Below are 27,486 nucleotides of genomic sequence, written 5' to 3'. Positions count from 1 at the left end.
GAGGCACAGAGACTGGGGCTTCTTGTTTGTCTTGCCACATCAAACTTCAAACGTGGATAAGAGGGTCCCTACCGGACGCCTCATGCAGCCCTGCTTTAAAAATGCGAATGTCTGCAGATAGCTGGCAGCCAGAAGGGGCTAGCCTGGAAAGCTGTTGCTCAGCCTCATCTGCCCATGGCACTGCTCGCAGAGAGGCAGAGAGACTGGAGCTTCTTGCTTGTCTTGCCTACTCAAACTTCAAACGTAGCTTAGGTGGTCTGTACCGGGAGCCTGCCGCAGCCCTGCTCCGAAAATGCGAACATCTGCAGCTAGCTTGCAGCCAGAAGGCGCTAGCCTGGAAAGCTGTTGCTCAGCCTCATCTGCCCATGGCACTGCTCGCACAGAGGCACAGAGACTGGGGCTGCTTGCTTGTCTTGCCACTTCAAACTTCAACGTAGATTAGGAGCTCTCTGGCGATCTCCTCCAGCAGCCCTGCTGCAAAAATGCAAACGTCTGCAGATAGCTGGCAGGCAGAAGGGTCTAGCCTGGAAAGCTGTTGCTCAGCCTCATCTGCCCATGACACTGCTCACTCAGAGGCACAGAGACTGTGGCTGCTTGCTTGTCTTGCCTACTCAAACTTCAAACCTATATTAGGAGGTACCTGCCGGGCGCCTCCTGCTGCCCCGCTCCGAAAATGGGAACGTCTGCAGATAGCTGGCAGGCAGAAGGGGCTAGCCTGGAAAGCTGTTGCTCAGCCTCATCTGCCCATGGCACTGCTAGCACACAGGCACAGAGATTGGAGCTGCTTGCTTGTCTTGCCACCTGAAACTTCCAGCGTCTCCAGGGGATGGGGGTGTCATTCCAGGCGCCTCCAGCAGTCCCGCTCCGAAAATGGGAATGTCTAAAGATAGCTCGCAGGTAGAAAGGGCTAGCCCGGAAAGCTGTTGCTCAGCCTCATCTGCCCATGGCACTGCTCGCACAGAGGCACAGACACTGGGGCTGCTTCCTTGGCTTGACACCTCACATTTTAAACGTAGCCCGGGGATGGCAGATCCTGCCTGACGTCTCCAGCAGCCCTACTGCGAAAATGGGACCGTCTGCAGATAGCTGGCAGCTAGAAGGGGCTAGCCTGGAAAGCTGTTGCTCAGCCTCATCTGCCCATGGCACTGCTCTCACAGAGGCACAGAGACTGGGGCTGCCTGCTGCTCTTGACACCTCAAACTTCAAACGTAAGTAGAGGGTCCGTGAAAGACACCTCCGGCAGCCCTGCTCCGAAAACGCAAACGTCTGCAGATAGCTGGCAGCCAGAAGGGTCTAGCCTGGAAAGCTGTTGCTCAGCCTCATCTGCCCATGGCACTGCTCGCACAGAGGCACAGAGACTGGGGCAGCTTGCTTGTCTTGCCACCTCAAACTTCAATCGTAAGTTATTGTGTCCGTGCCGGGTGCCTCATGCAGCCCTGCTCCAAAAATGCGAACGTCTGCAGAAAGCTCGCAACCAGAAGGGGCTAGCCTGGAAAGCTGTTGCTCAGCCTCATCTGCCCATGGCACTGCTCGCAGAGAGGCACAGAGACTGGGTCTGCTTGCTTGTCTTGCCACCTCAAACTTCCAACGTGCCCCGGGGATGGGAGTGTCATTCCAGGCGCCTCCAGCAGCCCTGCTCAGAAAATGGGAACGTCTGCAGATAACTTGCAGACAGAAAGGTCTAGACTGGAAAGCTGTTGCTCAGCCTCATCTGCCCGTGGCACTGCTCGCACAGAGGCACAGAGACTGGGTCTGATTGCTTGTCTTGCCACCTCAAACTTCCAACGAAGCCTGGAAATGGGAGTATAATTTTAGGTGCCTCCAGCAGCCCTGCCGCGAAAACACAAACGTCTGCAGATAGCTTGCAGCCAGAAGCGGCTAGCCTGGAAAGATGTTGCTCAGCCTCATCTGCCCATGGCACTGCTCGCACCGAAGCACAGAGACTGGGGCTGCTTGCTTGTCTTGCCACCTTAAACTTCAAATCTATATTAGGAGGTACCTGCCGGGAGCCTCCGGCAGCCGTATTCCGAAAATGGGAACGTCCGCAGATAGCTGGCAGGCAGAAGGGGCTAGCCTGGAAAGCTGTTGCTCAGCCTCATCTGCCCATGGCACTGCTCGCACAGAGGCACAGAGACTGGGGCTGCATGCTTGTCTTGCCACATCAAACTTCCAACGTGGCCCGGGGATGGGGGTGTCATTCCAGGTGCCTCCGGCAGCCCTGCTTTAAAAATGCGAATGTCTGCAGATAGCTCACAGACAGAAGGGTCTAGCCTGGAAAGCTGTTGCTCAACCTCATCTGCCCATGGCACTGCTTGCACAGAGGCACAGAGACTGGGGCTTCTTGTTTGTCTTGCCACATCAAACTTCAAACGTGGATAAGAGGGTCCCTACCGGACGCCTCATGCAGCCCTGCTTTAAAAATGCGAATGTCTGCAGATAGCTGGCAGCCAGAAGGGGCTAGCCTGGAAAGCTGTTGCTCAGCCTCATCTGCCCATGGCACTGCTCGCAGAGAGGCAGAGAGACTGGAGCTGCTTGCTTGTCTTGCCTACTCAAACTTCAAACGTAGCTTAGGTGGTCTGTACCGGGAGCCTGCCGCAGCCCTGCTCCGAAAATGCGAACATCTGCAGATAGCTGGCAGCCAGAAGGCGCTAGCCTGGAAAGCTGTTGCTCAGCCTCATCTGCCCATGGCACTGCTCGCACAGAGGCACAGAGACTGGGGCTGCTTGCTTGTCTTGCCACTTCAAACTTCAACGTAGATTAGGAGCTCTCTGGCGATCTCCTCCAGCAGCCCTGCTGCAAAAATGCAAACGTCTGCAGATAGCTGGCAGCCAGAAGGGTCTAGCCTGGAAAGCTGTTGCTCAGCCTCATCTGCCCATGACACTGCTCACTCAGAGGCACAGAGACTGTGGCTGCTTGCTTGTCTTGCCTACTCAAACTTCAAACCTATATTAGGAGGTACCTGCCGGGCGCCTCCTGCTGCCCCGCTCCGAAAATGGGAACGTCTGCAGATAGCTGGCAGGCAGAAGGGGCTAGCCTGGAAAGCTGTTGCTCAGCCTCATCTGCCCATGGCACTGCTAGCACACAGGCACAGAGATTGGAGCTGCTTGCTTGTCTTGCCACCTGAAACTTCCAGCGTCTCCAGGGGATGGGGGTGTCATTCCAGGCGCCTCCAGCAGTCCCGCTCCGAAAATGGGAATGTCTAAAGATAGCTCGCAGGTAGAAAGGGCTAGCCCGGAAAGCTGTTGCTCAGCCTCATCTGCCCATGGCACTGCTCGCACAGAGGCACAGACACTGGGGCTGCTTCCTTGGCTTGACACCTCACATTTTAAACGTAGCCCGGGGATGGCAGATCCTGCCTGACGTCTCCAGCAGCCCTACTGCGAAAATGGGACCGTCTGCAGATAGCTGGCAGCTAGAAGGGGCTAGCCTGGAAAGCTGTTGCTCAGCCTCATCTACCCATGGCACTGCTAGCACAGTAGCACAGAGACTGCAGCTGCTTGCTTGTCTTGCCACCTCCAACTTCCAGTGTAGGCCGGGGATGGGGGTGTCATTCCAGGCGCCTCCAGCAGTCTTGCTCCGAAAATGCAAAAGTCTGCAGATAGCTTGCAATCAGAAAGGGCTAGCCTGGAATGCTGTTGCTCAGTCTCATCTGCCCATGACACTGCTCGCACAGAGGCACAGAGACTGGGACTGCTTGCTTGTATTGCCACCTCAAACTTCCAATGTGGCCCGGGGATGGGTGTGTCAGTCCAGGAGCCTCCAGCAGTCCTCCTCCAAAAATGGGAATGTCTGCTGATAGCGCGCAGTTACAAAGGGCTAGCCTGGAAAGCTGTTGCTCAGCCTCATCTGCCCATGGCACTGCTCGCACAGAGGCACAGAGACTGGGGCTGCCTGCTGCTCTTGACACCTCAAACTTCAAACGTAAGTAGAGGGTCCGTGAAAGACACCTCCGGCAGCCCTGCTCCGAAAACGCAAACGTCTGCAGATAGCTGGCAGCCAGAAGGCGCTAGCCTGGAAAGCTGTTGCTCAGCCTCATCTGCCCATGGCACTGCTCGCACAGAGGCACAGAGACTGGGGCAGCTTGCTTGTCTTGCCACCTCAAACTTCAATCGTAAGTTATTGTGTCCGTGCCGGGTGCCTCATGCAGCCCTGCTCCAAAAATGCGAACGTCTGCAGAAAACTCGCAACCAGAAGGGGCTAGCCTGGAAAGCTGTTGCTCAGCCTCATCTGCCCATGGCACTGCTCGCAGAGAGGCACAGAGACTGGGTCTGCTTGCTTGTCTTGCCACCTCAAACTTCCAACGTGCCCCGGGGATGGGAGTGTCATTCCAGGCGCCTCCAGCAGCCCTGCTCAGAAAATGGGAACGTCTGCAGATAACTTGCAGACAGAAAGGTCTAGACTGGAAAGCTGTTGCTCAGCCTCATCTGCCCGTGGCACTGCTCGCACAGAGGCACAGAGACTGGGTCTGATTGCTTGTCTTGCCACCTCAAACTTCCAACGAAGCCTGGAAATGGGAGTATAATTTTAGGTGCCTCCAGCAGCCCTGCCGCGAAAACACAAACGTCTGCAGATAGCTTGCAGCCAGAAGCGGCTAGCCTGGAAAGCTGTTGCTCAGCCTCATCTGCCCATGGCACTGCTCGCACCGAAGCACAGAGACTGGGGCTGCTTGCTTGTCTTGCCACCTCAAACTTCAAATCTATATTAGGAGGTACCTACCGGGAGCCTCCGGCAGCCGTATTCCGAAAATGGGAACGTCCGCAGATAGCTGGCAGGCAGAAGGGGCTAGCCTGGAAAGCTGTTGCTCAGCCTCATCTGCCCATGGCACTGCTCGCACAGAGGCACAGAGACTGGGGCTGCATGCTTGTCTTGCCACCTCAAACTTCCAACGTGGCCCGGGGATGGGGGTGTCATTCCAGGTGCCTCCGGCAGCCCTGCTTTAAAAATGCGAATGTCTGCAGATAGCTCACAGACAGAAGGGTCTAGCCTGGAAAGCTGTTGCTCAACCTCATCTGCCCATGGCACTGCTTGCACAGAGGCACAGAGACTGGGGCTTCTTGTTTGTCTTGCCACATCAAACTTCAAACGTGGATAAGAGGGTCCCTACCGGACGCCTCATGCAGCCCTGCTGTAAAAATGCGAATGTCTGCAGATAGCTGGCAGCCAGAAGGGGCTAGCCTGGAAAGCTGTTGCTCAGCCTCATCTGCCCATGGCACTGCTCGCAGAGAGGCAGAGAGACTGGAGCTGCTTGCTTGTCTTGCCTACTCAAACTTCAAACGTAGCTTAGGTGGTCTGTACCGGGAGCCTGCCGCAGCCCTGCTCCGAAAATGCGAACATCTGCAGCTAGCTGGCAGCCAGAAGGCGCTAGCCTGGAAAGCTGTTGCTCAGCCTCATCTGCCCATGGCACTGCTCGCACAGAGGCACAGAGACTGGGGCTGCTTGCTTGTCTTGCCACTTCAAACTTCAACGTAGATTAGGAGCTCTCTGGCGATCTCCTCCAGCAGCCCTGCTGCAAAAATGCAAACGTCTGCAGATAGCTGGCAGCCAGAAGGGTCTAGCCTGGAAAGCTGTTGCTCAGCCTCATCTGCCCATGACACTGCTCACTCAGAGGCACAGAGACTGTGGCTGCTTGCTTGTCTTGCCTACTCAAACTTCAAACCTATATTAGGAGGTACCTGCCGGGCGCCTCCTGCTGCCCCGCTCCGAAAATGGGAACGTCTGCAGATAGCTGGCAGGCAGAAGGGGCTAGCCTGGAAAGCTGTTGCTCAGCCTCATCTGCCCATGGCACTGCTAGCACACAGGCACAGAGATTGGAGCTGCTTGCTTGTCTTGCCACCTGAAACTTCCAGCGTCTCCAGGGGATGGGGGTGTCATTCCAGGCGCCTCCAGCAGTCCCGCTCCGAAAATGGGAATGTCTAAAGATAGCTCGCAGGTAGAAAGGGCTAGCCCGGAAAGCTGTTGCTCAGCCTCATCTGCCCATGGCACTGCTCGCACAGAGGCACAGACACTGGGGCTGCTTCCTTGGCTTGACACCTCACACTTTAAACATAGCCCGGGGATGGCAGATCCTGCCTGACGTCTCCAGCAGCCCTACTGTGAAAATGGGACCGTCTGCAGATAGCTGGCAGCTAGAAGGGGCTAGCCTGGAAAGCTGTTGTTCAGCCTCATCTACCCATGGCACTGCTAGCACAGTAGCACAGAGACTGCAGCTGCTTGCTTGTCTTGCCACCTCCAACTTCCAGTGTAGGCCGGGGATGGGGGTGTCATTCCAGGCGCCTCCAGCAGTCTTGCTCCGAAAATGCAAAAGTCTGCAGATAGCTTGCAATCAGAAAAGGCTAGCCTGGAATGCTGTTGCTCAGTCTCATCTGCCCATGACTCTGCTCGCACAGAGACTGGGGCTGCTTGCTTGTATTGCCACCTCAAACTTCCAATGTGGCCCGGGGATGGGTGTGTCAGTCCAGGAGCCTCCAGCAGTCCTCCTCCAAAAATGGGAATGTCTGCTGATAGCGCGCAGTTACAAAGGGCTAGCCTGGAAAGCTGTTGCTCAGCCTCATCTGCCCATGGCACTGCTCGCACAGAGGCACAGAGACTGGGGCTGCCTGCTGCTCTTGCCACCTCAAACTTCAAACGTAAGTAGAGGGTCCGTGAAAGACACCTCCGGCAGCCCTGCTCCGAAAACGCAAACGTCTGCAGATAGCTGGCAGCCAGAAGGGTCTAGCCTGGAAAGCTGTTGCTCAGCCTCATCTGCCCATGGCACTGCTCGCACAGAGGCACAGAGACTGGGGCAGCTTGCTTGTCTTGCCACCTCAAACTTCAATCGTAAGTTATTGTGTCCGTGCCGGGTGCCTCATGCAGCCCTGCTCCAAAAATGCGAACGTCTGCAGAAAGCTCGCAACCAGAAGGGGCTAGCCTGGAAAGCTGTTGCTCAGCCTCATCTGCCCATGGCACTGCTCGCAGAGAGGCACAGAGACTGGGTCTGCTTGCTTGTCTTGCCACCTCAAACTTCCAACGTGCCCCAGGGATGGGAGTGTCATTCCAGGCGCCTCCAGCAGCCCTGCTCAGAAAATGGGAACGTCTGCAGATAACTTGCAGACAGAAAGGTCTAGACTGGAAAGCTGTTGCTCAGCCTCATCTGCCCGTGGCACTGCTCGCACAGAGGCACAGAGACTGGGTCTGATTGCTTGTCTTGCCACCTCAAACTTCCAACGAAGCCTTCAAATGGGAGTATAATTTTAGGTGCCTCCAGCAGCCCTGCCGCGAAAACACAAACGTCTGCAGATAGCTTGCAGCCGAAAGGGGCTAGCCTGGAAAGCTGTTGCTCAGCCTCATCTGCCCATGGCACTGCTCACACAGAGGCACAGAGTCTGGGGCTGCTTGCTTGTCTTGCCACCTCAAACTTCAAATCTATATTAGGAGGTACCTGCCGGGAGCCTCCGGCAGCCCTGTTCCGAAAATGGGAACGTCTGCAGATAGCTGGCAGCCAGAAGGGGCTAGCCTGGAAAGCTGTTGCTCAGCCTCATCTGCCCATGGCACTGCTCGCACAGAGGCACAGAGACTGGGGCTGCATGCTTGTCTTGCCACATCAAACTTCCAACGTGGCCCGGGGATGGGGGTGTCATTCCAGGTGCCTCTGGCAGCCCTGCTTTAAGAATGCGAATGTCTGCAGATAGCGCGCAGGCAGAAGGGGCTAGCCTGGAAAGCTGTTGCTCAACCTCATCTTCCCATGGCACTGCTTGCACAGAGGCACAGAGACTGGGGCTTCTTGCTTGTCTTGCCACCTCAAATTTCCAACGTGGATAAGAGGGTCCCTACCGGACGCCTCCGGTAGCCCTGCTTTAAAAATGCGAATGTGTGCAGATAGTTGGCAGCCAGAAGGGGCTAGCCTGGAAAGCTGTTGCTCAGCCTCATCTGCCCATGGCACTGCTCGCAGAGAGGCACAGAGACTGGAGCTGCTTGCTTGTCTTGCCTACTCAAACTTCAAACGTAGCTTAGGTGGTCTGTACCGGGAGCCTGCCGCAGCCCTGCTCCGAAAATGCGAACATCTGCAGATAGCTGGCAGCCAGAAGGCGCTAGCCTGGAAAGCTGTTGCTCAGCCTCATCTGCCCATGGCACTACTCGCACAGAGGCACAGAGACTGGGGCTGCTTGCTTGTCTTGCCACCTCAAACTTCAACGTAGATTAGGAGCTCTCTGGCGATCTCCTCCAGCAGCCCTGCTGCGAAAATGCAAACGTCTGCAGATAGCTGGCAGGCAGAAGGGTCTAGCCTGGAAAGCTGTTGCTCAGCCTCATCTGCCCATGACACTGCTCACTCAGAGGCACAGAGACTGTGGCTGCTTGCTTCTCTTGCCTACTCAAACTTCAAACCTATATTAGGAGGTACCTGCTGGGCGCCTCCTGCTGCCCCGCTCCGAAAATGGGAACGTCTGCAGATAGCTGGCAGGCAGAAGGGGCTAGTCTGGAAAGCTGTTGCTCAGCCTCTTCTGCCCATGGCACGGCTAGCACACAGGCACAGAGATTGGGGCTGCTTGCTTGTCTTGCCACCTGAAACTTCCAACGTCTCCAGGGGATGGGGGTGTCATTCCAGGCGCCTCCAGCAGTCCCGCTCCGAAAATGGGAATGTCTAAAGATAGCTCGCAGGTAGAAAGGGCTAGCCCGGAAAGCTGTTGCTCAGCCTCATCTGCCCATGGCACTGCTCGCACAGAGGCACAGAGACTGGGGCTGCTTCCTTGGCTTGACACCTCACACTTTAAACGTAGCCCGGGGATGGCAGATCCTGCCTGACGTCTCCAGCAGCCCTACTGCGAAAATGGGACCGTCTGCAGATAGCTGGCAGCTAGAAGGGGCTAGCCTGGAAAGCTGTTGCTCAGCCTCATCTACCCATGGCACTGCTAGCACAGTAGCACAGAGACTGCAGCTGCTTGCTTGTCTTGCCACCTCCAAATTCGAGTGTAGGCCGGGGATGGGGGTGTCATTCCAGGCGCCTCCAGCAGTCTTGCTCCGAAAATGCAAAAGTCTGCAGATAGCTTGCAATCAGAAAGGGCTAGCCTGGAATGCTGTTGCTCAGTCTCATCTGCCCATGACACTGCTCGCACAGAGGCACAGAGACTGGGGCTGCTTGCTTGTCTTGCCACATCAAACTTCCAAAGTAGCCCAGGGATTGGTCATCCCTTCTGGGCACCACCGGCAGCCCTGCTTTAAAAAGGCGAACATCTGCAGAAAGCTGGCAGCCAGAAGGGGCTAGACTGGGAAGCTGTTGCTCAGCCTCATTCCCATGTCACTGCTCGCACAGAGGCACAGAGACTGGGGCTGCCTGCTGCTCTTGCCACCTCAAACTTCAAACGTAAGTAGAGGGTCCGTGAAAGACACCTCCGGCAGCCCTGCTCCGAAAACGCAAACGTCTGCAGATAGCAGGCAGCCAGAAGGGTCTAGCCTGGAAAGCTGTTGCTCAGCCCCATCTACCCATGGCACTGCTCGCACAGCGGCACAGAGACTGGGGCAGCTTGCTTGTCTTGCCACCTCAAACTTCAATCGTAAGTTATTGTGACCGTGCCGGGCGCCTCATGCAGGCCTGCTACTAAAATACGAACTTCTGCAGAAAGCTCGCAACCAGAAGGGGCTAGCCTGGAAAGCTGTTGCTCAGCCTCATCTGCCCATGGCACTGCTCGCAGAGAGGCACAGAGACTGGGGCTGCTTGCTTGTCTTGCCACCTCAAACTTCTAACGAAGCCCGGAAATGGGAGTGTAATTTTAAGTGCCTCCAGCAGATCTGCCGCGAAAACACGAACGTCTGCAGATAGCTTGCAGCCGGAAGGGGCTAGCCTGGAAAGCTGTTGCTCAGCCTCATCTGCCCATGGCACTGCTCGCACAGAGGCACAGAGACTGGGGCTGCTTGCTTGTCTTGCCACCTCAAACTTCAAATCTATATTAGGAGGTACCTGCCGGGCGCCTTCGGCAGCCCTGTTCCGAAAATGGGAACGTCTGCAGATAGCTGGCAGGCAGAAGGGGCTAGCCTGGAAAGCTGTTGCTCAGCCTCATCTGCCCATGGCACTGCTCACACAGAGGCACAGAGACTGGGGCTGCTTGCTTGTCTTGCCACATCAAACTTCCAACGTGGCCCGGGGATGGGGGTGTCATTCCAGGTGCCTCCGGCAGCCCTGCTTTAAAAATGCGAATGTCTGCAGATAGCTCGCAGGCAGAAGGGGCTAGCCTGGAAAGCTGTTGCTCAACCTCATCTGCCCATGGCATTGCTCGCACAGAGGCACACAGACTGGGGCTTCTTGCTTGTCTTGCCACATCAAACTTCAAACGTGGATAAGAGGGTCCCTACCGGACGCCTCCGGTAGCCCTGCTTTAAAAATGCGAATGTCTGCAGATAGCTGGCAGGCAGAAGGGGCTAGCCTGGAAAGCTGTTGCTCAGCCTTATCTGCCCATGGCACTGCTCGCACAGAGGCACAGAGACTGGGGCTGCTTGCTTGTCTTGCCTACTCAAACCTCAAACCTATATTAGGAGGTACATACCGGGAGCCTGCCACAGCCCTGCTCCGAAAATGCGAACATCTGCAGATAGCTGGCAGCCAGAAGGCGCTAGCCTAGAAAGCTGTTGCTCAGCCTCTTCTGCCCATGGCACTGCTCGCACAGAGGCACAGAGACTGGGGCTGCTTGCTTGTCTTGCCACCTCAAACTTCCAACGTAGCCCGTGGATGGGGGTGTCATTCCAGGCGCCTCCATCAGTCCTGCTCCCAAAATGGGAATGTCTGCAGATAGCTCGCAGGTAGAAAGGGCTAGCCTGGAAAGCTGTTGCTCAGCCTCATCTGCCCATGGCACTGCTCGCACAGAGGCACAGAGACTGGGGCTGCTTGCTTGTCTTGCCACCTCAAACTTCAAAGGTAAGTTCGGGGGTCCCTGAAATACACCTCCGGCAGCCCTGCTCCGAAAACGCAAACGTCTGCAGATAGCTGGCAGCCAGAAGGGTCTAGTCTTAAAAGCTGTTGCTCAGCGTCATCTGCCCATGGCACTGCTCGCACAGAGGCACAGAGACCGGGGCTGCTTGTTTGTCTTGCCACCTGAAACTTCCAACGTGTCCCGGGGATGGGGGTGTCATTCCAGGCGCCTCCAACAGCCCTGCTCAGAAAATGGGAACGTCTGAAGATAAATTGCAGATAGATAGGTCTAGACTGGAAAGCTGTTGCTCAGCCTCATCTGCCCATGGCACTGCTCGCAGAGAGGCACAGAGACTGGAGCTGCTTGCTTGTCTTGCCTACTCAAACTTCAAACGTAGCTTAGGTGGTCTGTACCGGGAGCCTGCCGCAGCCCTGCTCCGAAAATGCGAACATCTGCAGATAGCTGGCAGCCAGAAGGCGCTAGCCTGGAAAGCTGTTGCTCAGCCTCATCTGCCCATGGCACTGCTCGCACAGAGGCACAGAGACTGGGGCTGCTTGCTTGTCTTGCCACCTCAAACTTCAACGTAGATTAGGAGCTCTCTGGCGATCTCCTCCAGCAGCCCTACTGCGAAAATTCAAACGTCTGCAGATAGCTGGCAGGCAGAAGGGTCTAGCCTGGAAAGCTGTTGCTCAGCCTCATCTGCCCATGACACTGCTCACTCAGAGGCACAGAGACTGTGGCTGCTTGCTTGTCTTGCCTACTCAAACTTCAAACCTATATTAGGAGGTACCTGCCGGGCGCCTCCTGCTGCCCCGCTCCGAAAATGGGAACGTCTGCAGATAGCTGGCAGGCAGAAGGGGCTAGCCTGGAAAGCTGTTGCTCAGCCTCATCTGCCCATGGCACTGCTAGCACACAGGCACAGAGATTGGAGCTGCTTGCTTGTCTTGCCACCTGAAACTTCCAGCGTCTCCAGGGGATGGGGGTGTCATTCCAGGCGCCTCCAGCAGTCCCGCTCCGAAAATGGGAATGTCTAAAGATAGCTCGCAGGTAGAAAGGGCTAGCCCGGAAAGCTGTTGCTCAGCCTCATCTGCCCATGGCACTGCTCGCACAGAGGCACAGACACTGGGGCTGCTTCCTTGGCTTGACACCTCACATTTTAAACGTAGCCCGGGGATGGCAGATCCTGCCTGACGTCTCCAGCAGCCCTACTGCGAAAATGGGACCGTCTGCAGATAGCTGGCAGCTAGAAGGGGCTAGCCTGGAAAGCTGTTGCTCAGCCTCATCTACCCATGGCACTGCTAGCACAGTAGCACAGAGACTGCAGCTGCTTGCTTGTCTTGCCACCTCCAACTTCCAGTGTAGGCCGGGGATGGGGGTGTCATTCCAGGCGCCTCCAGCAGTCTTGCTCCGAAAATGCAAAAGTCTGCAGATAGCTTGCAATCAGAAAAGGCTAGCCTGGAATGCTGTTGCTCAGTCTCATCTGCCCATGACACTGCTCGCACAGAGGCACAGAGACTGGGGCTGCTTGCTTGTATTGCCACCTCAAACTTCCAATGTGGCCCGGGGATGGGTGTGTCAGTCCAGGAGCCTCCAGCAGTCCTCCTCCAAAAATGGGAATGTCTGCTGATAGCGCGCAGTTACAAAGGGCTAGCCTGGAAAGCTGTTGCTCAGCCTCATCTGCCCATGGCACTGCTCGCACAGAGGCACAGAGACTGGGGCTGCCTGCTGCTCTTGACACCTCAAACTTCAAACGTAAGTAGAGGGTCCGTGAAAGACACCTCCGGCAGCCCTGCTCCGAAAACGCAAACGTCTGCAGATAGCTGGCAGCCAGAAGGGTCTAGCCTGGAAAGCTGTTGCTCAGCGTCATCTGCCCATGGCACTGCTCGCACAGAGGCACAGAGACTGGGGCAGCTTGCTTGTCTTGCCACCTCAAACTTCAATCGTAAGTTATTGTGTCCGTGCCGGGTGCCTCATGCAGCCCTGCTCCAAAAATGCGAACGTCTGCAGAAAGCTCGCAACCAGAAGGGGCTAGCCTGGAAAGCTGTTGCTCAGCCTCATCTGCCCATGGCACTGCTCGCAGAGAGGCACAGAGACTGGGTCTGCTTGCTTGTCTTGCCACCTCAAACTTCCAACGTGCCCCGGGGATGGGAGTGTCATTCCAGGCGCCTCCAGCAGCCCTGCTCAGAAAATGGGAACGTCTGCAGATAACTTGCAGACAGAAAGGTCTAGACTGGAAAGCTGTTGCTCAGCCTCATCTGCCCGTGGCACTGCTCGCACAGAGGCACAGAGACTGGGTCTGATTGCTTGTCTTGCCACCTCAAACTTCCAACGAAGCCTTCAAATGGGAGTATAATTTTAGGTGCCTCCAGCAGCCCTGCCGCGAAAACACAAACGTCTGCAGATAGCTTGCAGCCGGAAGCGGCTAGCCTGGAAAGCTGTTGCTCAGCCTCATCTGCCCATGGCACTGCTCACACAGAGGCACAGAGTCTGGGGCTGCTTGCTTGTCTTGCCACCTCAAACTTCAAATCTATATTAGGAGGTACCTGCCGGGAGCCTCCGGCAGCCCTGTTCCGAAAATGGGAACGTCTGCAGATAGCTGGCAGGCAGAAGGGGCTAGCCTGGAAAGCTGTTGCTCAGCCTCATCTGCCCATGGCACTGCTCGCACAGAGGCACAGAGACTGGGGCTGCATGCTTGTCTTGCCACATCAAACTTCCAACGTAGCCCGGGGATGGGGGTGTCATTCCAGGTGCCTCTGGCAGCCCTGCTTTAAAAATGCGAATGTCTGCAGATAGCGCGCAGGCAGAAGGGGCTAGCCTGGAAAGCTGTTGCTCAACCTCATCTTCCCATGGCACTGCTTGCACAGAGGCACAGAGACTGGGGCTTCTTGCTTGTCTTGCCACCTCAAACTTCCAACGTGGATAAGAGGGTCCCTACCGGACGCCTCCCGTAGCCCTGCTTTAAAAATGCGAATGTCTGCAGATAGCTGGCAGCCAGAAGGGGCTAGCCTGGAAAGCTGTTGCTCAGCCTCATCTGCCCATGGCACTGCTCGCAGAGAGGCACAGAGACTGGAGCTGCTTGCTTGTCTTGCCTACTCAAACTTCAAACGTAGCTTAGGAGGTCTGTACCGGGAGCCTGCCGCAGCCCTGCTCCGAAAATGCGAACATCTGCAGATAGCTGGCAGCCAGAAGGCGCTAGCCTGGAAAGCTGTTGCTCAGCCTCATCTGCCCATGGCACTGCTCGCACAGAGGCACAGAGACTGGGGCTGCTTGCTTGTCTTGCCAACTCAAACTTCAATCGTAAGTTATTGTGTCCGTGCCGGGTGCCTCATGCAGCCCTGCTCCAAAAATGCGAACGTCTGCAGAAAGCTCGCAACCAGAAGGGGCTAGCCTGGAAAGCTGTTGCTCAGCCTCATCTGCCCATGGCACTGCTCGCAGAGAGGCACAGAGACTGGGTCTGCTTGCTTGTCTTGCCACCTCAAACTTCCAACGTGCCCCGGGGATGGGAGTGTCATTCCAGGCGCCTCCAGCAGCCCTGCTCAGAAAATGGGAACGTCTGCAGATAACTTGCAGACAGAAAGGTCTAGACTGGAAAGCTGTTGCTCAGCCTCATCTGCCCGTGGCACTGCTCGCACAGAGGCACAGAGACTGGGTCTGATTGCTTGTCTTGCCACCTCAAACTTCCAACGAAGCCTGGAAATGGGAGTATAATTTTAGGTGCCTCCAGCAGCCCTGCCGCGAAAACACAAACGTCTGCAGATAGCTTGCAGCCAGAAGCGGCTAGCCTGGAAAGCTGTTGCTCAGCCTCATCTGCCCATGGCACTGCTCGCACCGAAGCACAGAGACTGGGGCTGCTTGCTTGTCTTGCCACCTCAAACTTCAAATCTATATTAGGAGGTACCTACCGGGAGCCTCCGGCAGCCGTATTCCGAAAATGGGAACGTCCGCAGATAGCTGGCAGGCAGAAGGGGCTAGCCTGGAAAGCTGTTGCTCAGCCTCATCTGCCCATGGCACTGCTAGCACACAGGCACAGAGATTGGAGCTGCTTGCTTGTCTTGCCACCTGAAACTTCCAGCGTCTCCAGGGGATGGGGGTGTCATTCCAGGCGCCTCCAGCAGTCCCGCTCCGAAAATGGGAATGTCTAAAGATAGCTCGCAGGTAGAAAGGGCTAGCCCGGAAAGCTGTTGCTCAGCCTCATCTGCCCATGGCACTGCTCGCACAGAGGCACAGACACTGGGGCTGCTTCCTTGGCTTGACACCTCACATTTTAAACGTAGCCCGGGGATGGCAGATCCTGCCTGACGTCTCCAGCAGCCCTACTGCGAAAATGGGACCGTCTGCAGATAGCTGGCAGCTAGAAGGGGCTAGCCTGGAAAGCTGTTGTTCAGCCTCATCTACCCATGGCACTGCTAGCACAGTAGCACAGAGACTGCAGCTGCTTGCTTGTCTTGCCACCTCCAACTTCCAGTGTAGGCCGGGGATGGGGGTGTCATTCCAGGCGCCTCCAGCAGTCTTGCTCCGAAAATGCAAAAGTCTGCAGATAGCTTGCAATCAGAAAAGGCTAGCCTGGAATGCTGTTGCTCAGTCTCATCTGCCCATGACACTGCTCGCACAGAGACTGGGGCTGCTTGCTTGTATTGCCACCTCAAACTTCCAATGTGGCCCGGGGATGGGTGTGTCAGTCCAGGAGCCTCCAGCAGTCCTCCTCCAAAAATGGGAATGTCTGCTGATAGCGCGCAGTTACAAAGGGCTAGCCTGGAAAGCTGTTGCTCAGCCTCATCTGCCCATGGCACTGCTCGCACAGAGGCACAGAGACTGGGGCTGCCTGCTGCTCTTGCCACCTCAAACTTCAAACGTAAGTAGAGGGTCCGTGAAAGACACCTCCGGCAGCCCTGCTCCGAAAACGCAAACGTCTGCAGATAGCTGGCAGCCAGAAGGGTCTAGCCTGGAAAGCTGTTGCTCAGCCTCATCTGCCCATGGCACTGCTCGCACAGAGGCACAGAGACTGGGGCAGCTTGCTTGTCTTGCCACCTCAAACTTCAATCGTAAGTTATTGTGTCCGTGCCAGGTGCCTCATGCAGCCCTGCTCCAAAAATGCGAACGTCTGCAGAAAGCTCGCAACCAGAAGGGGCTAGCCTGGAAAGCTGTTGCTCAGCCTCATCTGCCCATGGCACTGCTCGCAGAGAGGCACAGAGACTGGGTCTGCTTGCTTGTCTTGCCACCTCAAACGTCCAACGTGCCCCAGGGATGGGAGTGTCATTCCAGGCGCCTCCAGCAGCCCTGCTCAGAAAATGGGAACGTCTGCAGATAACTTGCAGACAGAAAGGTCTAGACTGGAAAGCTGTTGCTCGGCCTCATCTGCCCGTGGCACTGCTCGCACAGAGGCACAGAGACTGGGTCTGATTGCTTGTCTTGCCACCTCAAACTTCCAACGAAGCCATCAAATGGGAGTATAATTTTAGGTGCCTCCAGCAGCCCTGCCGCGAAAACACAAACGTCTGCAGATAGCTTGCAGCCGAAAGGGGCTAGCCTGGAAAGCTGTTGCTCAGCCTCATCTGCCCATGGCACTGCTCACACAGAGGCACAGAGTCTGGGGCTGCTTGCTTGTCTTGCCACCTCAAACTTCAAATCTATATTAGGAGGTACCTGCCGGGAGCCTCCGGCAGCCCTGTTCCGAAAATGGGAACGTCTGCAGATAGCTGGCAGGCAGAAGGGGCTAGCCTGGAAAGCTGTTGCTCAGCCTCATCTGCCCATGGCACTGCTCGCACAGAGGCACAGAGACTGGGGCTGCATGCTTGTCTTGCCACATCAAACTTCCAACGTGGCCCGGGGATGGGGGTGTCATTCCAGGTGCCTCTGGCAGCCCTGCTTTAAAAATGCGAATGTCTGCAGATAGCGCGCAGGCAGAAGGGGCTAGCCTGGAAAGCTGTTGCTCAACCTCATCTTCCCATGGCACTGCTTGCACAGAGGCACAGAGACTGGGGCTTCTTGCTTGTCTTGCCACCTCAAATTTCCAACGTGGATAAGAGGGTCCCTACCGGACGCCTCCGGTAGCCCTGCTTTAAAAATGCGAATGTGTGCAGATAGTTGGCAGCCAGAAGGGGCTAGCCTGGAAAGCTGTTGCTCAGCCTCATCTGCCCATGGCACTGCTCGCAGAGAGGCACAGAGACTGGAGCTGCTTGCTTGTCTTGCCTACTCAAACTTCAAACGTAGCTTAGGTGGTCTGTACCGGGAGCCTGCCGCAGCCCTGCTCCGAAAATGCGAACATCTGCAGATAGCTGGCAGCCAGAAGGCGCTAGCCTGGAAAGCTGTTGCTCAGCCTCATCTGCCCATGGCACTGCTCGCACAGAGGCACAGAGACTGGGGCTGCTTGCTTGTCTTGCCACCTCAAACTTCAACGTAGATTAGGAGCTCTCTGGCGATCTCCTCCAGCAGCCCTGCTGCGAAAATGCAAACGTCTGCAGATAGCTGGCAGGCAGAAGGGTCTAGCCTGGAAAGCTGTTGCTCAGCCTCATCTGCCCATGACACTGCTCACTCAGAGGCACAGAGACTGTGGCTGCTTGCTTGTCTTGCCTACTCAAACTTCAAACCTATATTAGGAGGTACCTGCCGGGCGCCTCCTGCTGCCCCGCTCCGAAAATGGGAACGTCTGCAGATAGCTGGCAGGCAGAAGGGGCTAGTCTGGAAAGCTGTTGCTCAGCCTCATCTGCCCATGGCACGGCTAGCACACAGGCACAGAGATTGGGGCTGCTTGCTTGTCTTGCCACCTGAAACTTCCAACGTCTCCAGGGGATGGGGGTGTCATTCCAGGCGCCTCCAGCAGTCCCGCTCCGAAAATGGGAATGTCTAAAGATAGCTCGCAGGTAGAAAGGGCTAGCCCGGAAAGCTGTTGCTCAGCCTCATCTGCCCATGGCACTGCTCGCACAGAGGCACAGAGACTGGGGCTGCTTCCTTGGCTTGACACCTCACACTTTAAACGTAGCCCGGGGATGGCAGATCCTGCCTGACGTCTCCAGCAGCCCTACTGCGAAAATGGGACCGTCTGCAGATAGCTGGCATCTAGAAGGGGCTAGCCTGGAAAGCTGTTGCTCAGCCTCATCTACCCATGGCACTGCTAGCACAGTAGCACAGAGACTGCAGCTGCTTGCTTGTCTTGCCACCTCCAAATTCGAGTGTAGGCCGGGGATGGGGGTATCATTCCAGGCGCCTCCCGCAGTCTTGCTCCGAAAATGCAAAAGTCTGCAGATAGCTTGCAATCAGAAAGGGCTAGCCTGGAATGCTGTTGCTCAGTCTCATCTGCCCATGACACTGCTCGCACAGAGGCACAGAGACTGGGGCTGCTTGCTTGTCTTGCCACATCAAACTTCCAAAGTAGCCCAGGGATTGGTCATCCCTTCTGGGCACCACCGGCAGCCCTGCTTTAAAAAGGCGAACATCTGCAGAAAGCTGGCAGCCAGAAGGGGCTAGACTGGGAAGCTGTTGCTCAGCCTCATTCCCATGTCACTGCTCGCACAGAGGCACAGAGACTGGGGCTGCCTGCTGCTCTTGCCACCTCAAACTTCAAACGTAAGTAGAGGGTCCGTGAAAGACACCTCCGGCAGCCCTGCTCCGAAAACGCAAACGTCTGCAGATAGCAGGCAGCCAGAAGGGTCTAGCCTGGAAAGCTGTTGCTCAGCCCCATCTACCCATGGCACTGCTCGCACAGCGGCACAGAGACTGGGGCAGCTTGCTTGTCTTGCCACCTCAAACTTCAATCGTAAGTTATTGTGTCCGTGCCGGGCGCCTCATGCAGGCCTGCTACTAAAATACGAACTTCTGCAGAAAGCTCGCAACCAGAAGGGGCTAGCCTGGAAAGCTGTTGCTCAGCCTCATCTGCCCATGGCACTGCTCGCAAAGAGGCACAGAGACTGGGGCTGCTTGCTTGTCTTGCCACCACAAACTTCAAACGAAGCCCGGAAATGGAAGTGTAATTTTAAGTGCCTCCAGCAGATCTGCCGCGAAAACACGAACGTCTGCAGATAGCTTGCAGCCGGAAGGGGCTAGCCTGGAAAGCTGTTGCTCAGCCTCATCTGCCCATGGCACTGCTCGCACAGAGGCACAGAGACTGGGGCTGCTTGCTTGTCTTGCCCCCTGAAACTTCAAACGTACCTTAGGTGGTCCGTGCCGGGCGCCTTCGGCAGCCCTGTTCCGAAAATGGGAACGTCTGCAGATAGCTGGCAGGCAGAAGGGGCTAGCCTGGAAAGCTGTTGCTCAGCCTCATCTGCCCATGGCACTGCTCACACAGAGGCACAGAGACTGGGGCTGCTTGCTTGTCTTGCCACATCAAACTTCCAACGTGGCCCGGGGATGGGGGTGTCATTCCAGGTGCCTCCGGCAGCCCTGCTTTAAAAATGCGAATGTCTGCAGATAGCTCGCAGGCAGAAGGGGCTAGCCTGGAAAGCTGTTGCTCAACCTCATCTGCCCATGGCATTGCTCGCACAGAGGCACACAGACTGGGGCTTCTTGCTTGTCTTGCCACATCAAACTTCAAACGTGGATAAGAGGGTCCCTACCGGACGCCTCCGGTAGCCCTGCTTTAAAAATGCGAATGTCTGCAGATAGCTGGCAGGCAGAAGGGGCTAGCCTGGAAAGCTGTTGCTCAGCCTCATCTGCCCATGGCACTGCTCGCACAGAGGCACAGAGACTGGGGCTGCTTGCTTGTCTTGCCTACTCAAACCTCAAACCTATATTAGGAGGTACGTACCGGGAGCCTGCCGCAGCCCTGCTCCGAAAATGCGAACATCTGCAGATAGCTGGCAGCCAGAAGGCGCTAGCCTAGAAAGCTGTTGCTCAGCCTCTTCTGCCCATGGCACTGCTTGCACAGAGGCACAGAGACTGGGGCTGCTTGCTTGTCTTGCCACCTCAAACTTCCAACGTAGCCCGTGGATGGGGGTGTCATTCCAGGCGCCTCCATCAGTCCTGCTCCCAAAATGGGAATGTCTGCAGATAGCTCGCAGGTAGAAAGGGCTAGCCTGGAAAGCTGTTGCTCAGCCTCATCTGCCCATGGCACTGCTCGCACAGAGGCACAGAGACTGGGGCTGCTTGCTTGTCTTGCCACCTCAAACTTCAAAGGTAAGTTCGGGGGTCCCTGAAATACACCTCCGGCAGCCCTGCTCCGAAAACGCAAACGTCTGCAGATAGCTGGCAGCCAGAAGGGTCTAGTCTTAAAAGCTGTTGCTCAGCGTCATCTGCCCATGGCACTGCTCGCACAGAGGCACAGAGACCGGGGCTGCATGTTTGTCTTGCCACCTGAAACTTCCAACGTGTCCCAGGGATGGGGGTGTCATTCCAGGCGCCTCCAACAGCCCTGCTCAGAAAATGGGAACGTCTGCAGATAAATTGCAGATAGATAGGTCTAGACTGGAAAGCTGTTGCTCAGCCTCATCTGCCCATGGCACTGCTCGCAGATAGGCACAGAGACTGGAGCTGCTTGCTTGTCTTGCCTACTCAAACTTCAAACGTAGCTTAGGTGGTCTGTACCGGGAGCCTGCCGCAGCCCTGCTCCGAAAATGCGAACATCTGCAGATAGCTGGCAGCCAGAAGGCGCTAGCCTGGAAAGCTGTTGCTCAGCCTCATCTGCCCATGGCACTGCTCGCACAGAGGCACAGAGACTGGGGCTGCTTGCTTGTCTTGCCACCTCAAACTTCAACGTAGATTAGGAGCTCTCTGGCGATCTCCTCCAGCAGCCCTGCTGCGAAAATGCAAACGTCTGCAGATAGCTGGCAGGCAGAAGGGTCTAGCCTGGAAAGCTGTTGCTCAGCCTCATCTGCCCATGACACTGCTCACTCAGAGGCACAGAGACTGTGGCTGCTTGCTTGTCTTGCCTACTCAAACTTCAAACCTATATTAGGAGGTACCTGCCGGGCGCCTCCTGCTGCCCCGCTCCGAAAATGGGAACGTCTGCAGATAGCTGGCAGGCAGAAGGGGCTAGTCTGGAAAGCTGTTGCTCAGCCTCATCTGCCCATGGCACGGCTAGCACACAGGCACAGAGATTGGGGCTGCTTGCTTGTCTTGCCACCTGAAACTTCCAACGTCTCCAGGGGATGGGGGTGTCATTCCAGGCGCCTCCAGCAGTCCCGCTCCGAAAATGGGAATGTCTAAAGATAGCTCGCAGGTAGAAAGGGCTAGCCCGGAAAGCTGTTGCTCAGCCTCATCTGCCCATGGCACTGCTCGCACAGAGGCACAGAGACTGGGGCTGCTTCCTTGGCTTGACACCTCACACTTTAAACGTAGCCCGGGGATGGCAGATCCTGCCTGACGTCTCCAGCAGCCCTACTGCGAAAATGGGACCGTCTGCAGATAGCTGGCAGCTAGAAGGGGCTAGCCTGGAAAGCTGTTGCTCAGCCTCATCTACCCATGGCACTGCTAGCACAGTAGCACAGAGACTGCAGCTGCTTGCTTGTCTTGCCACCTCCAACTTCCAATGTAGGCCGGGGATGGGGGTGTCATTCCAGGCGCCTCCAGCAGTCTTGCTCCGAAAATGCAAAAGTCTGCAGATAGCTTGCAATCAGAAAGGGCTAGCCTGGAATGCTGTTGCTCAGTCTCATCTGCCCATGACACTGCTCGCACAGAGGCACAGAGACTGGGGCTGCTTGCTTGTCTTGCCACATCAAACTTCCAAAGTAGCCCAGGGATTGGTCATCCCTTCTGGGCACCACCGGCAGCCCTGCTTTAAAAAGGCGAACATCTGCAGAAAGCTGGCAGCCATAAGGGGCTAGCCTGGAAAGCTGTTGCTCAGCCTCATTCCCATGTCACTGCTCTCACAGAGGCACAGAGACTGGGGCTGCCTGCTGCTCTTGCCACCTCAAACTTCAAACGTAAGTAGAGGGTCCGTGAAAGACACCTCCGGCAGCCCTGCTCCGAAAACGCAAACGTCTGCAGATAGCAGGCAGGCAGAAGGGTCTAGCCTGGAAAGCTGTTGCTCAGCCCCATCTACCCATGGCACTGCTCGCACAGCGGCACAGAGACTGGGGCAGCTTGCTTGTCTTGCCACCTCAAACTTCAATCGTAAGTTATTGTGTCCGTGCCGGGCGCCTCATGCAGCCCTGCTACTAAAATACGAACTTCTGCAGAAAGCTCGCAACCAGAAGGGGCTAGCCTGGAAAGCTGTTGCTCAGCCTCATCTGCCCATGGCACTGCTCGCACAGAGGCACAGAGACTGGGGCTGCTTGCTTGTCTTGCCACCTCAAACTTCTAACGAAGCCCGGAAATGGGAGTGTAATTTTAAGTGCCTCCAGCAGATCTGCCGCGAAAACACGAACGTCTGCAGATAGCTTGCAGCCGGAAGGGTCTAGCCTGGAAAGCTGTTGCTCAGCCTCATCTGCCCATGGCACTGCTCGCAGAGAGGCACAGAGACTGGGGCTGCTTGCTTGTCTTGCCACCTCAAACTTCAAATCTATATTAGGAGGTACCTGCCGGGCGCCTCCGGCAGCCCTGTTCCGAAAATGGGAACGTCTGCAGAAAGCTCGCAACCAGAAGGGGCTAGCCTGGAAAGCTGTTGCTCAGCCTCATCTGCCCATGGCACTGCTCACACAGAGGCACAGAGACTGGGGCTGCTTGCTTGTCTTGCCACATCAAACTTCCAACGTGGCCCGGGGATGGGGGTGTCATTCCAGGTGCCTCCGGCAGCCCTGCTTTAAAAATGCGAATGTCTGCAGATAGCTCGCAGGCAGAAGGGGCTAGCCTGGAAAGCTGTTGCTCAACCTCATCTGCCCATGGCATTGCTCGCACAGAGGCACACAGACTGGGGCTTCTTGCTTGTCTTGCCACATCAAACTTCAAACGTGGATAAGAGGGTCCCTACCGGACGCCTCCGGTAGCCCTGCTATAAAAATGCGAATGTCTGCAGATAGCTGGCAGGCAGAAGGGGCTAGCCTGGAAAGCTGTTGCTCAGCCTCATCTGCCCATGGCACTGCTCGCACAGAGGCACAGAGACTGGGGCTGCTTGCTTGTCTTGCCTACTCAAACCTCAAACCTATATTAGGAGGTACGTACCGGGAGCCTGCCGCAGCCCTGCTCCGAAAATGCGAACATGTGCAGATAGCTGGCAGCCAGAAGGCGCTAGCCTAGAAAGCTGTTGCTCAGCCTCATCTGCCCATGGCACTGCTCGCACAGAGGCACAGAGACTGGGGCTGCTTGCTTGTCTTGCCACCTCAAACTTCCAACGTAGCCCGTGGATGGGGGTGTCATTCCAGGCGCCTCCATCAGTCCTGCTCCCAAAATGGGAATGTCTGCAGATAAATTGCAGATAGATAGGTCTAGCCTGGAAAGCTGTTGCTCAGCGTCATCTGCCCATGGCACTGCTCGCACAGAGGCACAGAGACCGGGGCTGCTTGTTTGTCTTGCCACCTGAAACTTCAAACGTGTCCCGGGGATGGGGGTGTCATTCCAGGCGCCTCCAACAGCCCTGCTCAGAAAATGGGAACGTCTGCAGATAAATTGCAGATAGATAGGTCTAGACTGGAAAGCTGTTGCTCAGCCTCATCTGCCCATGGCACTGCTCGCACAGAGGCACAGGGACTGGGGCTGCTTGCTTGTCTTGCCACATCAAACTTCCAACGTGGCCCGGGGATGGGAGTATGATTTTAGGGGCCTCCAGGAGTCCTGCTGCGAAAATGTGAACGTCTGCAGATAGCTGGCAGCCAGAAGGGGCTAGCCTGGAAAGCTGTTGCTCAGCCTCATCTGCCCATGGCACTGCTCGCACAGAGGCACAGATTCTGGGGCTGCTTGCTTGTCTTGCCATTTCAAAATTCAAACGTAGATTGGTAGATACCTGCCGGTCGCCTTCTGCAGCCCTGCTGCGAAAATGCGAAGGTATGCAGATAGCTGGCAGCCAGAAGGGGCTAGCCTGGAAAGCTGTTCGTCAGCCTCATCTGCCCATGGCTCTGCTCGCACAGAGGCACAGAGACTGGGGTGCTTGCTTGTCTTGCCACCTGAAACTTCCAAAGTAGCCCGGAGATCGGTCATCCCTTCTGGGCACTACCACCGGCAGCCCTGCTTTAAAAAGGCGAACATCTGCAGATAGCTGGCAGCCAGAAGGGGCTAGCCTGGAAAGCTGTTGCTCAGCCTCATCTGCCCATGGCACTGCTCTCACAGAGGCACAGAGACTGGGGCTGCCTACTTGTCTTGCCTACTCAAACTTCAAACGTATGTAGGGCGTCCATGAAAGGCACCTCCGGCAGCCCTGCTCCGAAAATGCAAACGTCTGCAGATAGCTGGCAGCCAGAAGGGGCTAGCCTGGAAAGCTATTGCTCAGCCTCATCTGCCCATGGCACTGCTCGCACAGAGGCACAGAGACTGGGTCAGCTTGCTTGTCTTGCCACCTCAAACTTCAAATCTATATTAGGAGGTACCTTCTGGGAGCCTTCAGCTGCCCTGCTCCGAAAATGGGAACGTCTGCAGATAGCTGGCAGCCAGAAGGGGCTAGCCTGGAAAACTGTTGCTCAGCCTCATCTGCTCATGGCACTGCTCGCACAGAGGCACAGAGACTGGCGCTGCTTGCTTGTCTTGCCACCTCAAACTTCCAACGTAACCCGGGATTGGGGTGTCATTCCAGGCACCTCCAGCAGTCCTGCTCCGAAAATGGGAATGTCTGCAGATAGCTCGCAGGGAGAAAGGGCTAGCCTGGAAAGCTGTTACTCAGCCTCATCTGCTCATGGCACTGCTCGCACAGAGGCACAGAGACTGGGGCTGCTTGCTTGTCTTGCCACCTCAAACTTCCAACGATGCAGGGGGATGGGGGTGTCATTCCAGGCGCCTCCATCAGTCCTGACCCCAAAATGGGAATGTCTGCAGATAGCTCACAGGTAGAAAGGGCTAGCCTGGAAATCTGTTGCTCAGCCTCATCTGCCCATGGCACTGCTCGCACAGAGGCACAGACACTGAGGCTGCTTGCTTGTCTTGCCACCTGAAACTTCCAAAGTAGCCCGGGGATCGGTGATGCCTTCTGGACACCACCGGCAGCCCTGCTTTTAAAAGGCGAACATCTGCAGATAGCTGGCAGGCAGAAGGGGCTAGCCTGGAAAGATGTTGCTCAGCCTCATCTGCCCATGGCATTGCTCGCACAGAGGCACAGGGACTGGGGCTGCTTGCTTGTCTTGCCACCTCAAACTTCAAACGTATGTTCGGTGGTCCCTGAAATACGCCTCCGGCAGCCCTGCTCCGAAAACGCAAACGTCTGCAGATAGCTGGCAGGCAGAAGGGTCTAGTCTGGAAAGCTGTTGCTCATCGTCATCTGCCCATGGCACTGCTCGCACAGAGGCACAGAGACCGGGGCTGCTTGTTTGTCTTGCCACCTGAAACTTCCAACGTGTCCCGGGGATGGGGGTGTCATTCCAGGCGCCTCCAACAGCCCTGCTCAGAAAATGGGAACGTCTGCAGATAAATTGCAAATAGATAGGTCTAGACTGGAAAGCTGTTGCTCAGCCTCATCTGCCCATGGCACTGCTCACACAGAGGCACAGGGACTGGGTCTGCTTGCTTGTCTTGCCACCTCAAACTTCCAATGTAGCCCGGGGATGGGAGTATAATTTTAGGCGCCTCCATCAGCCCTGCTCCGAAAACGCGAACGTCTGCAGATAGCTGGCAGCCAGAAGGGGCTAGCCTGGAAAGCTGTTGCTCAGCCTCATCTGCCCTTGGCACTGCTAGCACGGAAACACAGAGACTGGGGTTGCTTGCTTGTCTTGCCACCTCAAAGTTCAAACGTAAGTTAGGGTGTCCGTGGAATACACCTCCGGCAGCCCTGCTCCGAAAATGGGAACGTGTGCAGATAGCTGGCAGGCAGAATGGGCTAGCCTGGAAAGCTGTTGCTCAGCCTCATCTGCCCATGGCACTGCTCGCACAGAGGCACAGAGACTGGGGCTGCTTGCTTGTCTTGCCACCTCAAACTTCCAACGTGTCCCGGGGATGGGGGTGCACATTTCAGGAGCCTCCATCAGTCCTGCTCCCAAAATGGGAATGTCTGCAGATAGCTCGCAGGTAGAAAGGGCTAGCCTGGAAAGCTGTTGCTCAGCCTCATCTGCCCATGGCACTGCTCGCACAGAGGCACAGAGACTGGGGCTGCTTGCTTGTCTTGCCACCTCAAACTTCTAACGAAGCCCGGAAATGGGAGTGTAATTTTACGTGCCTCCAGCAGATCTGCCGCGAAAACACGAACGTCTGCAGATAGCTTGCAGCCAGAAGGGGCTAGCCTGGAAAGCTGTTGCTCAGCCTCATCTGCCCATGGCACTGCTCGCAGAGAGGCACAGAGACTGGGGCTGCTTGCTTGTCTTGCCACCTCAAACTTCAAATCTATATTAGGAGGTACCTGCCGGGCGCCTCCGGCAGCCCTGTTCCGAAAATGGGAACGTCTGCAGATAGCTGGCAGGCAGAAGGGGCTAGCCTGGAAAGCTGTTGCTCAGCCTCATCTGCCCATGGCACTGCTCACACAGAGGCACAGAGACTGGGGCTGCTTGCTTGTCTTGCCACATGAAACTTCCAACGTGGCCCGGGGATGGGGGTGTCATTCCAGGTGCCTCCGGCAGCCCTGCTTTAAAAATGCGAATGTCTGCAGATAGCTGGCAGGCAGAACGGCCTAGCCTGGAAAGCTGTTGCTCAGCCTCATCTGCCCATGGCACTGCTCACACAGAGGCACAGAGACTGGGGCTGATTGCACCTCTTGCCTTCTCAAACCTCAAACCTATATTAGGAGGTACCTACCGGGAGCCTGCCGCAGCCCTGCTCCGAAAATGCGAACATCTGCAGCTAGCTTGCAGCCAGAAGGCGCTAGCCTAGAAAGCTGTTGCTCAGCCTCATCTGCCCATGGCACTGCTCGCACAGAGACACAGAGACTGGGGCTGCTTGCTTGTCTTGCCACCTCAAACTTCCAACGTAGCCCGTGGATGGGGGTGTCAATCCAGGCGACTCCAGCACTCCTGCTCCCAAAATGGGAATGTCTGCAGATAGCTCGCAGGTAGAAAGGGCGAGGCTGGAAAGCTGTTGCTCAGCCTCATCTGCCCATGGCACTGCTCGCACAGAGGCACAGAGACTGGGGCTGCTTGCTTGTCTTGCCACCTCAAACTTCAAATGTAAGTTCGGGGGTCCCTGAAATACACCTCCGGCAGCCCTGCTCCGAAAACGCAAACGTCTGCAGATAGCTGGCAGCCAGAAGGGGCTAGCCTGGAAAGCTGTTGCTCAGCCTCATCTGCCCATGGCACTGCTCGCAGAGAGGCACAGAGACTGGGTCTGCTTGCTTGTCTTGCCACCTCAAACTTCCAACGTGCCCCGGGGATGGGAGTGTCATTCCAGGCGCCTCCAGCAGCCCTGCTCAGAAAATGGGAACGTCTGCAGATAACTTGCAGACAGAAAGGTCTAGACTGGAAAGCTGTTGCTCAGCCTCATCTGCCCGTGGCACTGCTCGCACAGAGGCACAGAGACTGGGTCTGATTGCTTGTCTTGCCACCTCAAACTTCCAACGAAGCCTGGAAATGGGAGTATAATTTTAGGTGCCTCCAGCAGCCCTGCCGCGAAAACACGAACGTCTGCAGATAGCTTGCAGCCGGAAGCGGCTAGCCTGGAAAGCTGTTGCTCAGCCTCA

Source organism: Opisthocomus hoazin, chromosome 12 (assembly GCF_030867145.1).
Source record: "Opisthocomus hoazin isolate bOpiHoa1 chromosome 12, bOpiHoa1.hap1, whole genome shotgun sequence".
Classification (NCBI taxonomy): Eukaryota; Metazoa; Chordata; class Aves; order Opisthocomiformes; family Opisthocomidae; genus Opisthocomus; species Opisthocomus hoazin.
This window is presented reverse-complemented; position numbering follows the sequence as displayed.